Raw genomic sequence first — 11,815 nt, forward strand, 5'->3', positions numbered from 1 at the left:
CCATAACCCATATATATACAGTAATATATATATATATATATATATATATATATATATATATATATATATATATATATGTATGCATGTATTTATGTATATATGTATGTATGTATATATGTAGGTATGTATATGTGTATACATATAAATATATATATATATATACATATATACACACACATATATATATACATATATATATACATATATATATATATATATATATATATATATATATATATATATATATATATATATATATATATATCTAAAGTAGGAAGATGTGATGTAGTACTAAGGGAAAAGTATGGGAAATATGTCTGGGTAATAAGCAAAGCTCTACCTCCAGTTTGTTTCTTCATTATGATCAGAGATAAATGTAAACAAAACATTGGTTGCCATTTTTTATCGTGCTTTTTAGCGTGTTTAGGAAACGCATGATATAAAATCGCCTTTAATATTTGTGCCTGTTTTAGTTTAGGGTACTGTAGTACATGCATTAAGTGTTCTGTACATTAAAGGGTAGTTTGTTAACAGTACTACGTACAAGGGAAGGTTTTAAAAATGATATTTTAATTATAAAATAAATTTTTGAATATACTTACCCGGTGAATATATAGCTGCAACTCTGTTGCTCGACAGACAAAAACTGTACAAAAAAACTCGCCAGCGATCGCTATACAGGTTGCGGGTGTGCCCATCAGCGCCATCTGTCGGCCAGATACCAAGCTCTATGTAAACAAAGACTCAATTTTCTCCTCGTCCCACTGCGTCTCTATTGGGGAGGAAGGGAGGGTCATTTAATTTATATATTCACCGGGTAAGTATATTCAAAAATTTATTTTATAATTAAAATATCATTTTTAAATATTTAACTTAGCCGGTGAATATATAGCTGATTCACACCCAGGATGGTGGGTAGAGACCAGTAATATATGTTTACATTTTATGAGCTAAGAGTTTTTATTTCATTTTAGAAGTTATCAAAATAACAAAAACAAAATAAATAGGTACCTGGTAAGGAAGTCGACTTGAACGATTACTCTGCCTTATAAGTACGTCTTCCTTACGGAGCCTCGCGATCCTCTTAGGATGCTGATAGACCCCTAGGAGCTGAAGTATCAAGGGCTGCAACCCATACAACAGGACCTCATCAAACCCCTAATCTGGGCGCTCTCAAGAAATGACTTTGACCACCCGCCAAATCAACCAGGATGCGAAAGGCTTCTTAGCCTTCCGGACAACCCATAAAAACAACATTAAAAACATTTCAAGAGAAAGATTAAAAGGATATGGAATTAGGGAATTGTAGTGGTTGAGCCCTCACCCACTACTGCACTCGCTGCTACGAATGGTCCCAGTGTGTAGCAGTTCTCGTAAAGAGACTGGACATCCTTTAGATAAAAAGACGCGAACACTGACTTGCTTCTCCAATAGGTTGCGTCCATTATACTTGGCAGAGATCTATTTTGCTTAAAGGCCACGGAAGTTGCAACAGCTCTAACTTCGTGCGTCTTCACCTTAAGCAAAGCTCGGTCTTCCTCACTCAGATGTGAATGAGCTTCTCGTATTAACAATCTGATAAAGTATGATAAAGCATTCTTTGACATAGGCAAAGATGGTTTCTTAACTGAACACCATAAAGCTTCAGATTGGCCTCGTAAAGGTTTGGTACGCTTTAAATAGAACTTAAGAGCTCTCACAGGGCATAAGACTCTTTCTAGTTCATTGCCTACAATCTCCGATAAGCTGGGAATATCGAAAGATTTAGGCCAAGGCCGAGAAGGCAGCTCATTTTTGGCTAGAAAACCAAGTTGTAGCGAACAGGTGGCTTTTTCTGACGAAAATCCGATGTTCTTGCTGAAGGCATGAATCTCACTGACTCTTTTAGCCGAGGCTAAGCATGCCAGGAAAAGAGTCTTTAGAGTGAGATCTTTCAGGGAGGCTGATTGTAACGGCTCAAACCTGTCTGACATGAGGAATCTTAGGACCACGTCTAAATTCCATCCAGGGGTAGCCAAACGACGCTCCTTGGTGGTCTCAAAAGACTTAAGGAGGTCTTGAAGATCTTTATTGTTGGAAAGATCTAAGCCTCTATGCCGGAAGACCGATGCCAACATGCTTCTGTAGCCCTTGATAGTGGGAGCTGAAAGGGATCGTCCTTTTCTCAGGTATAAGAGAAAATCAGCTATTTGAGCTACAGAGGTACTGGTCGAGGATACAGAAACTGACTTGCACCAGTCTCGGAAGACTTCCCACTTCGACTGGTAGACTCTAATGGTGGATGCTCTCCTTGCTCTAGCAATCGCACTGGCTGCCTCCTTCGAAAAGCCTCTAGCTCTCGAGAGTCTTTCGATAGTCTGAAGGCAGTCAGACGAAGAGCGAGGAGGCTTTGGTGTACCTTCTTTACGTGAGGCTGACGTAGAAGGTCCACCCTTAGAGGAAGACTTCTGGGAATGTCTACTAGCCATCGAAGTACCTCGGTGAACCATTCTCTCGCGGGCCAGAGGGGAGCAACTAACGTCAACCTTGTCCCTTCGTGAGAGGCGAACTTCTGCAGTACCTTGTTGACAATCTTGAACGGTGGGAATGCGTAGAGATCCAGATGTGACCAATCTAGGAGGAAGGCATCTATATGTATTGCTGCTGGGTCCGGGACTGGGGAGCAATAGATTGGAAGCCTCTTGGTCAGCGAGGTTGCAAAGAGATCTATGGTTGGTTGGCCCCAAGTGGCCCAAAGTCTCTTGCACACATCCTTGTGGAGGGTCCATTCTGTTGGAATTACTTGCCCTTTCCGACTGAGACAGTCTGCTATGACATTCAAGTTGCCTTGGATGAACCTCGTTACTAGGGAGATGTCTTGACCTTTTGACCAGATGAGCAGGTCCCTTGCGATCTCGTACAACGTCAGTGAGTGGGTACCTCCTTGTTTGGAGATGTACGCCAAGGCCGTGGTGTTGTCTGAGTTTACTTCCACCAATTTGCCTCGAAGGAGAGACTTGAAGCTTTTCAAGGCCAGATGTACTGCCAACAGCTCCTTGCAGTTGATATGCATGCTCCTCTGACTCGAGTTCCACAGTCCTGAGCATTCCCGACCGTCTAGTGTCGCGCCCCAGCCCACGTCCGAGAAGAGAACGTGGTTGGGAGTCTGAACAGCCAGGGGAAGACCCTCTCCTAGGTTGATGTTGTCCTTCCACCAAGTCAGACAAGACTTCATCTTTTCGGAAATCGGGATCGAGACCGCTTCTAACGTCTTGTCCTTTTTCCAGTGAAAAGCTAGATGGTATTGAAGCGGACGGAGGTGTAGTCTTCCTAGTGACACAAATTGTTCCAGGGATGACAGCGTCCCTACCAGACTCATCCACAGCCTGACTGAGCAGCGTTCCTTCTTCAGCATGTTCTGGATGAATAACAGGGCTTGACTTATTCTGGGGGCCGACGGAAAAGCCCGAAAAGCTAGACTGTGAATCTCCATCCCTAAATACACAATAGTTTGGGATGGGACCAGTTGCGACTTTTCCAAATTGACTAGGAGTCCCAATTCCTTGGTCAGATCTAGAGTCCACTTGAGATCCTTCAGACAGCGACGACTGGAAGAGGCTCTGAGAAGCCAGTCGTCCAAATAAAGGGAGGCTCGGATGTCCGATAAGTGGAGGAATTTGGCCACATTCCTCATCAGCCTCGTAAACACGAGAGGAGCTGTGCTTAGGCCAAAGCACAGGGCCCGAAACTGGTAGATCACATTTTCGAAAACGAATCTCAGAAAAGGTTGGGAGTCTGAGTGAATGGGGACGTGGAAGTAGGCGTCCCTTAGGTCTAGGGAGACCATCCAGTCTTCCCTTCTGACCGCTGCTAAGACTGACTTTGTGGTCTCCATGGAGAACTTCGTCTTTGTGACAAAGACATTCAGAGCACTGACGTCTAGCACCGGTCTCCACCCTCCTGTCTTCTTTGAAACTAGGAAGAGGCGGTTGTAGAATCCCGGTGATTGAAGGTCCGAGACTTTGACCACCGCTCCCTTCTCTAGCAAAAGAGACACTTCCAGTTTCAGGGCTTGTCTCTTTTCTTCCTCTCTGTACCTTGGAGAGAGATCGATGGGAGACGTTGCTAGAGGGGGTTTGCGTACAAAAGGGATTTTGTACCCCTCTCTGAGCAACTTCACAGATTGTGAATCTGCGCCTCTCCTCTCCCAGGCTTGCCAGAAGTTCTTGAGTCTGGCTCCCACTGCTGTCTGAAGTTGCGGGCAGTCAGACTCTGCCCTTAGAGGACTTGGATCCTTTCCTCTTCCCTCGCTTCCCTTCGGCACGAGCACCTCCTCTGCTGGAGGCTCTGCCACGAAAGGGCGGAATAAAGCGAGACGCTGGAGTGTCTATCCTCGGTCTAGCGGAAGATGAAGGCAAAGGGGGAGCTTTGCGAGCTGAGGACGCAACTAGATCGTGAGTGTCCTTCTGCACTAACGAAGCAGCAATTTCCTTTATCAAGACTTCTGGAAACAGGCACTTGGAAAGGGGAGCAAAGAGAAGCTCAGATCTCTGGCATGGTGTAACTCCAGCAGACAGGAACGAGCAGAGAGACTCTCGCTTTTTCAAGACTCCGGACGTGAATGAGGCAGCTAGCTCATTGGACCCATCACGGACGGCCTTGTCCATGCAGGACATAATGAGCAAAGAAAAATCTTTATCTGTCGAAGAGATTTTCCTGCTCAGGGCTCCTAAGCACCAGTCTAAAAAGTTAAAGACTTCAAAAGCCCTAAAGATCCCTTTCATAAGGTGGTCCAGGTCCGATGATGACCAACAAATCTTCGAGCGTCTCATGGCAAGGCGGCGGGGAGAGTCTACAAGACTTGAGAAGTCGCCCTGGGCAGAGGCAGGAACTCCCAAGCCGAGAACTTCTCCCGTGGCATACCAGACGCTCGATCTGGAAGAGAGTTTAGTAGGGGGAAAGGCAAATGCTGTCTTCCCTAAACTCTTCTTGGACTCTAACCAGTCTCCTATCAGCCGCAAAGCTCTCTTAGACGAGCGTGCGAGGACGAGTCTAGTAAAGGCAGGGGCGGCAGAAGGCATGCCTAATACAAACTCTGACGGCGGAGAACGAGGAGCCACAGAAACAAACTGGTCAGAAAACAACTCTTTGAAAATAGCCAAGACTTTTCTAAAGTCCAAAGATGGTTGAGTTGACTTAGGCTCGTCCAGTTCTGATTGTTGATCGTCTTGTTGTTCAGCAACATCATCATCAGAAAGTTCCTCATCCGAAAACTGATGAGGAAACGGCAACGGAGTGGGCAACGTCTGGTTCGCTGAGTCCGGTCGCACTGGTGCATGCGTGACGGAGCCGGACGCAACGTCATGGAACTGCTGCACAGTCTGTGAACTGTCAACAACCATGGAAGCGCGAGGACGCACAGCGTCTACTCCAGACTGTCTAGACCGACTGGGTTGAGCAGTGGGAACCACACCGGGTTGCGGAGGTTGACGCACCGCGTCAAAACAAGTCACCTCTGATGGTTGTTGAACGTCCTGAACGTCAACAACCACCTCCGTGCGTCGCTTAACGTCAACGTGCGGCTGGCAACCCACACTGGATCGCATCGGCGGAGGAACCACCTCAACTGGTAGACGCGAGAAGGTTACCTCAGCGTCAACAGGACGCACAACCGATCGCTTGGAAGGTTGTTGGCTAGAAGGTACGGCAGCAACCTTCTCCGCATGAAAGTCCTGCATCAAAGACGTAAGCTTGGACTGCATGTCTTGCAGCAAAGCCCATTTAGGGTCTACGGGAGCAGGTGCGGCGACAGACGGTGTTAGTGACTGAAGCGGTACCGCTTTGCCTCTCTTAGGAGGTGAGCAGTCATCAGATGACGGCAACGAGTCCGAACTGACCCAGTGGCTACAACCGGGACGTTGGACTTGTCCTGAAGGGACCGATTTACGTTTTAAAGGTCGTGAGACCTTGGTCCAAAGTTTCTTACGAGAAACACCTTCAGACGACGAGGTATAAATGGGCTCTCTCGTCTTACGTAGGTAGGGGAGATACGCCTGATACCATGGAGGGAACGTCTGTTCGCTGATTAAAGCCTCTTGAACCCATGCGTCGTGCGACATTGCTTCTCCCCTGGACTTGGGAGCTTGCAAGAGGTCCCGGACTAGGAGGACGACAGGCACGAACAGACGAACCCTCAAGCGCAACACTTTACACAACACTATCACTTGGCACTTTATCACTTCCCACTGCACTTTGGCACTTAAGCTCCTTAACATCCGCCATGAGTTGATTGCGGTCACTTGCAAGGGACTCAACTCTCTCCCCCAGGGCATGGATGGCACGCATCATGTCAGCCATCGAAGGTTCCTGAGTGCTAGGAGGGGGGTTAGGAATAACCACTACAGGGGAAGGAATAGGTTGTGGGGCATGAGGAGAGGAAACATCAATAGACCTAGAAGAACTTCTCCTAATTCTATTTCTCTCTAGCCTGCGTGTGTACTTTTCAAATTCGATAAAATCGAATTCCGAAAGGCCCACGCACTCCTCACACCGATCTTCCAATTGACAGGTTTTACCCCGACAATTGGAACAAACAGTGTGAGGGTCGATAGAAGCCTTTGGAAGACGCCTAGAACAGTCCCTAGCATTGCATTTTCTAAATTTGGGAACTTGTGAAGGGTCAGCCATTTTGAATTGGTCAAGGGAAAATTCCAAAAAACGATCTAAGTCATCAACAATGAATCCGATACAAAAAAAGAGTTCAAGGATTTATTTGAAGAAAAACCCTGCACAGCGAAAGCTCAAAACCAGAATATAGTACTTCACCAAAGATGATGTGAAAAACTCCAGTTAGCAACAGCGAGTAAAGTACGTCTTGCCGACACGTCGACAGAGAGAAAATTGAGTCTTTGTTTACATAGAGCTTGGTATCTGGCCGACAGATGGCGCTGATGGGCACACCCGCAACCTGTATAGCGATCGCTGGCGAGTTTTTTTGTACAGTTTTTGTCTGTCGAGCAACAGAGTTGCAGCTATATATTCACCGGCTAAGTTAAATATTTAAAAGTCTGAATATACATGTTGAATAAATAGGTAAATATGGTGTCACTACTTCGCGGATTTTCACCTATCGCGGCCACGTCTGGAACCTATCTCCCGCGATAAACGAGGGTTCACTGTACTCAATTAGAAGCAATTCCTTCCACTGACAAATGGATCCCTTCCCCAAAAAATAGAGTAAGATAGTTAAGAAGCAATTTACTAGTTTTGTTAGAGAAAATTACATCAACTCTCCACCTATACTTAATAAAACTTTTTTTAAGAAACATGGAGCAATGCAATTGGGGCAGACAGGGACTGGCCCAATATTCAGTTACAATATGATGAGTAGAACTAGATAGGAGTTCATTTCTGTGCTTCCTTTGACTTATAGCACTCTGAATCAAGGTAGGTGCAGTGTCTAGGACCAAACGTCAGCCGAGACTTGGCATCTAGGTTAGGTTAGATTTGGGCACATCCAAGAATTTTACTTTCATAAGACTTGCAGCGCTTTATATCATGATGATTGGAGGTACAGTTGGAGTTGGGTAGAACCCAGCATGCTAGATTAGGTTAGGGAAAATAAGGTTAAAGCATTTCTTAAACTGAACCTCTCACATTACCAGTTCTCCGCTTACGAGATAGTAGGATGTTCAAAGAGTAACAACACAGTGTCTTATGACAGTTTACATAAGTAGATGATGCTCCCAATTGGTTAGAAAAAAAGGGATCTGATTACAATAATTAATAATGATGCTGCTAGGACAAAATTTTACCCATCTTTGCATTATCACTGCAATGACTATTGCGATTGATACTGATCATACACGAAGTGGGAATTTGTAGAATGGTAAATATGACCAACAAGTAATCCAAGTAGAGGTAAATAGCAATCACAGAAAACAACTTTTCACATAGTTAACATTTTACCCTCTTCTTACCACTGCAATTCACTTTTTCCACTGAAGTCCTTCCATAACTGTGATAACAGAAGAATTGATAACCCATGTAACATTGGTTAGAAATGCACAAAATATTTTAAAAGCTAATATATGATACTTTAATTCCTAGCGAAACTGGAATTCACTATAACAAATGAAAGAGTGCTGGCTAGTTTGGTATTTTTCTCTATGTGTTTAATAGGGGCTGGTGCATAATAACTTACATATTGGTCAATGAATATATGAAGTATGTTTTTCGCTCACAGCTCATTGTTTACAACTGAGAAACTGAAAGGGGTTTATTATGCATGGTTAGTTTCGATCGGTTTGGGGAGCTATCTGTGCTTTTACAATGACGTATCAGTCAGATGTTTTTGTTTTTTTTAAACCAATTAACAGCTTACAATTACTTCTTCATAAGTTCCCGGATGTTGTTCTACAACAGTCATTTTTTTTCCACCCTCCCCTTCAGTTTCAACTTCAACACCAATACATAAAGAAGTCTCCAAGAGGGAACTTTAGAGAAGTACAATCAATTTCAAAATTTGGTGTAATTTCATTTATGTCAGCAATTAATTACAATGGAAATGCTCTGCGTTCAGTGTAAAGGTATTATTTCTCATGTTAAATTAAAACATAATTGCAAAATAATGATGCACATTTTTTAAAAGCTCATTGTTTTATCCCTCAAAGGTTGAAGTATCCCAAGCGCAATCTTGACATAGTATTTAAGGAAGACCAACACATTTTCTACTGCATTGTTTCTGTAAAGATTGCCAAGGAAGAGACAAGGGGAAAAAAAAAAAAAAAAAAAAAAAAGGACAGCTGTCAATCATAAGGTAAGGAATCATTTGTGATTTACTTTATCATAATGTATGGATTTATTTATTTTAATTTATTTCAAGTTTCTGACCCGGAAAGGGGGGTCAAGGGAGCTTGACCCCCACCCGCGCAAGGGGTTATGACCTGGGAACTACTAGAGGAGCCTTTGTATATCAGCGGCCAGTTCCTCCCTTGTGGATTAAAAATGGACATCAACTAAGCTCAACTTTCCCCCCTAACCTAACCTACAAAGCCGTGTCCTTACCTACTTACCTAACCCGGGGCAGCAACCCCCCTTACACTGCCGTATTCTAAGTTAGCCGTAATCATACATGCAGGTGCCCACTATCATACATACACCCCCTACTAGGTTAAGTTTGGAGGGCTTGATAGGTTCTGTACCTTTTACAAATCTCAAAAGTGTTAAATAATCGGTTTCATTGTATATTATTCCATGGTAATGTAACCTAGGAAAAACACTACTGTTTCTTATAGAAAAAATTACGCTCTCTTCGAAAATGACACTCGTTCCCGTTGCAAATCAATAGTTTCAGAAATAAATATACATCTATATCCTCCAATAATGGGGGACCCCCAGTGGGAACTCGGGGTTTTGGGTGGGGAAAACATACTGGGGAATCGCTATATAAACGTAGAACAAGCCTTTTCTTCTCTATACATTACCTTCTTGAAATTATAATAACTGGAGGAAAATACAAAACAGTATATATGAATAAACTTTGGAGGCGCCGTTGCAAAGATTGTGTCATGAAAAAATACAGTAACCAGTGCTGCCAACGTCCGATGTAGATCAAATGTTATTTTGTGACCTGTCATACTACTAGGCTAGGTTAGGTGGGTTTGTTAGGTTCTGTGCCCTTTTTGTACATTTTATATATTGAGTAAAACTTATATGGAGAAATTATTTAATATATGGAGATATCTATCATTACTATCTTTAGTAATGTCAACGTGCCGTTGGTAACTCTGTGTACCATACGTCAACGTTGGTAACACTATGTATTATTGGTAACGTTGCTAATGTTATCGTTCGTTCGTAAGAGAAGTGACACCGTGCATCTTAAAGTTATCCGAATTGGTTGATCTGTTTGTTTCCGATTGAAATGAACATCAAATTCCCTTAATTCACGTTATTTACTATAGGAAAACAATTATATATCGTTTCCCCAGTATGTTTTCCCCACCCAAAACCCCGAGTTCCCACTGGGGGTCCCCCATTATCGTAGGATATAGATGTATATATATTTCTGAAACTATTCATTTGCGACGGAAACGAGTGTCATTTTTGAAGAGATCGTTATTTTTTCTGTAAGAAACGGTAGTTTTTTTCCTAGGTTACATTACCATGGAATAATATACAAAATTACCAAATAATCTTATTTTGTCCTGTTTTCAGCTACTTACATGAACCATATATTTTTTCAACTGGTTATCTTGTGTTTATTTTATATTTCTGACCCTTATTATTGCTGCAAATCACTCGTTTATTTTTACCCATCCAAAAACACCCCAGTTTCCTACTGGTGTCCCCCATAATCTTTACATAAGGGGTCCAAAAACTAATGAACGGGTGGTTTGCCCCAAAAATCAAGGTGAGAAATGCCTAAAACAAAATATTGAGTCATAACAATATATTGTTTATGTATTTGGCTAGTACTGTATCAAATATTTACCTTTAATAAAATACAGGATTCCTGTAGTTGGCCAGAAATTTAATCATTATTATTAAATGCTAAGCTACAACCCTAGTTGGAAAGGCAGGATGCTATAAGCCCAGGGGCCCCAACAGGGAAAGTAGCCCAGTGAGGAAAGGAAACAAGGAAAAATAAAATAACTTAAGAACAGTGACATCATTAAAATAAATATTTCCTATATAAACTATAAAAACTATTGTAGCATTAACCCCCTATTGGCTACCGCCAAGTTCAATAATTATGCTTAACAAAATTCTTACATCACCCAGTGTTATACCTACAGGTGGTTTATAAGTTAGCTCGTTTAATACCGCTAATGAACTAAAAGTAGTTTAAGGCAATACCGGTACCTCAACCATATGGTACCTTACGATGTTAAGCTAAGCGCACATGGAAAGCATATAACCGGTATGGCAACTATCTCGACAATAAAATCAAATAAAAAATATAGAGCCAACGATATGAAAACTATAAAATGACTTAACCGGCATTCAACTACACTACCCTAAACTAATTCTATGTCTAAGAAAACCGTCTTCTATCGATGGTTAAGTCAAATAGAGGTCAAGCACGAAATATCCCTAACCTTTAGAATAAGTTGTCAAGACAGAAAAATACCCTCTACTCCAACGGAATGGTGAATTGCAGATGCAATGTGTACCTTAGGGATGCGGGTGATTAGATAGCTCACAGGGGCAATACTTCGGCCTGTGACGTTCGATTACGAACGCGGCGAGGAAAAATTATTATTTACAATGATTTGGTTTTAGTGTTCGATTATGATGTTACATCTTTGGTTTTGACTTACTGATTAGAAATACATTTGATATAACATTTTGAATTATTGTGCATATCTACTTCTTATTTTTTTTACTATTAATATATCATATTTTTGCAATGAATTTATATTTTACTATTATTAGCAAGGGAATCCTTGTTTACGTATAAAAGTCAATGTTCAAACAATTGCTGTTTAGAACCGTTTGCTGTGAATTTAGTTAGAAATAGCATCTGGACGTTGCATTAAGTTGCAAAAAAAATTCTATTTGAGAATTAAAATATATCCATGGATTCTCAATAGCTATAAATTTTCTTAATTTTTGGATTAACTCTTTCATATTATTACAATAAATTGCACAGTTTACACTACTGACTAGATATCTTTTCAACTTTCAAAGAATGTTTACATTAATCAGCTGATTGGATTGGGATATTTCATTAAGTTGCAAGAAAATTTGTATTTGAGAATTAAAAGATATCCATGGATTCTCAATTGCTATAAATTTTCTTAATCTTGGGAGTGACTCTTTCATATTATTA

At 41.8% G+C, this 11,815-nt stretch overlaps 1 protein-coding gene across 6 annotated transcripts in view; it reads right to left on the bottom strand.

The window, feature by feature from the left end:
• LOC137653712 (kynurenine aminotransferase-like) overlaps positions 1-11,262 on the bottom strand; it is a 77,157-nt gene extending 65,895 nt beyond the window's left edge. Inside the window, exon 1 of one of the 6 annotated variants that reach the window (XM_068387301.1) lies at positions 11,157-11,262. The gene's annotated coding sequence lies outside the window, so the exon portion shown is untranslated. Of the gene's footprint in view, positions 1-11,081 lie in introns of all 6 variants that reach the window. The other 5 variants (XM_068387300.1, XM_068387303.1, XM_068387305.1 and 2 more) reach the window with 5 other exon arrangements.
• Positions 11,263-11,815: the final 553 nt, after the last annotated feature.

Source organism: Palaemon carinicauda, chromosome 14 (genome assembly GCF_036898095.1).
Source record: "Palaemon carinicauda isolate YSFRI2023 chromosome 14, ASM3689809v2, whole genome shotgun sequence".
NCBI classification, from domain to species: Eukaryota; Metazoa; Arthropoda; class Malacostraca; order Decapoda; family Palaemonidae; genus Palaemon; species Palaemon carinicauda.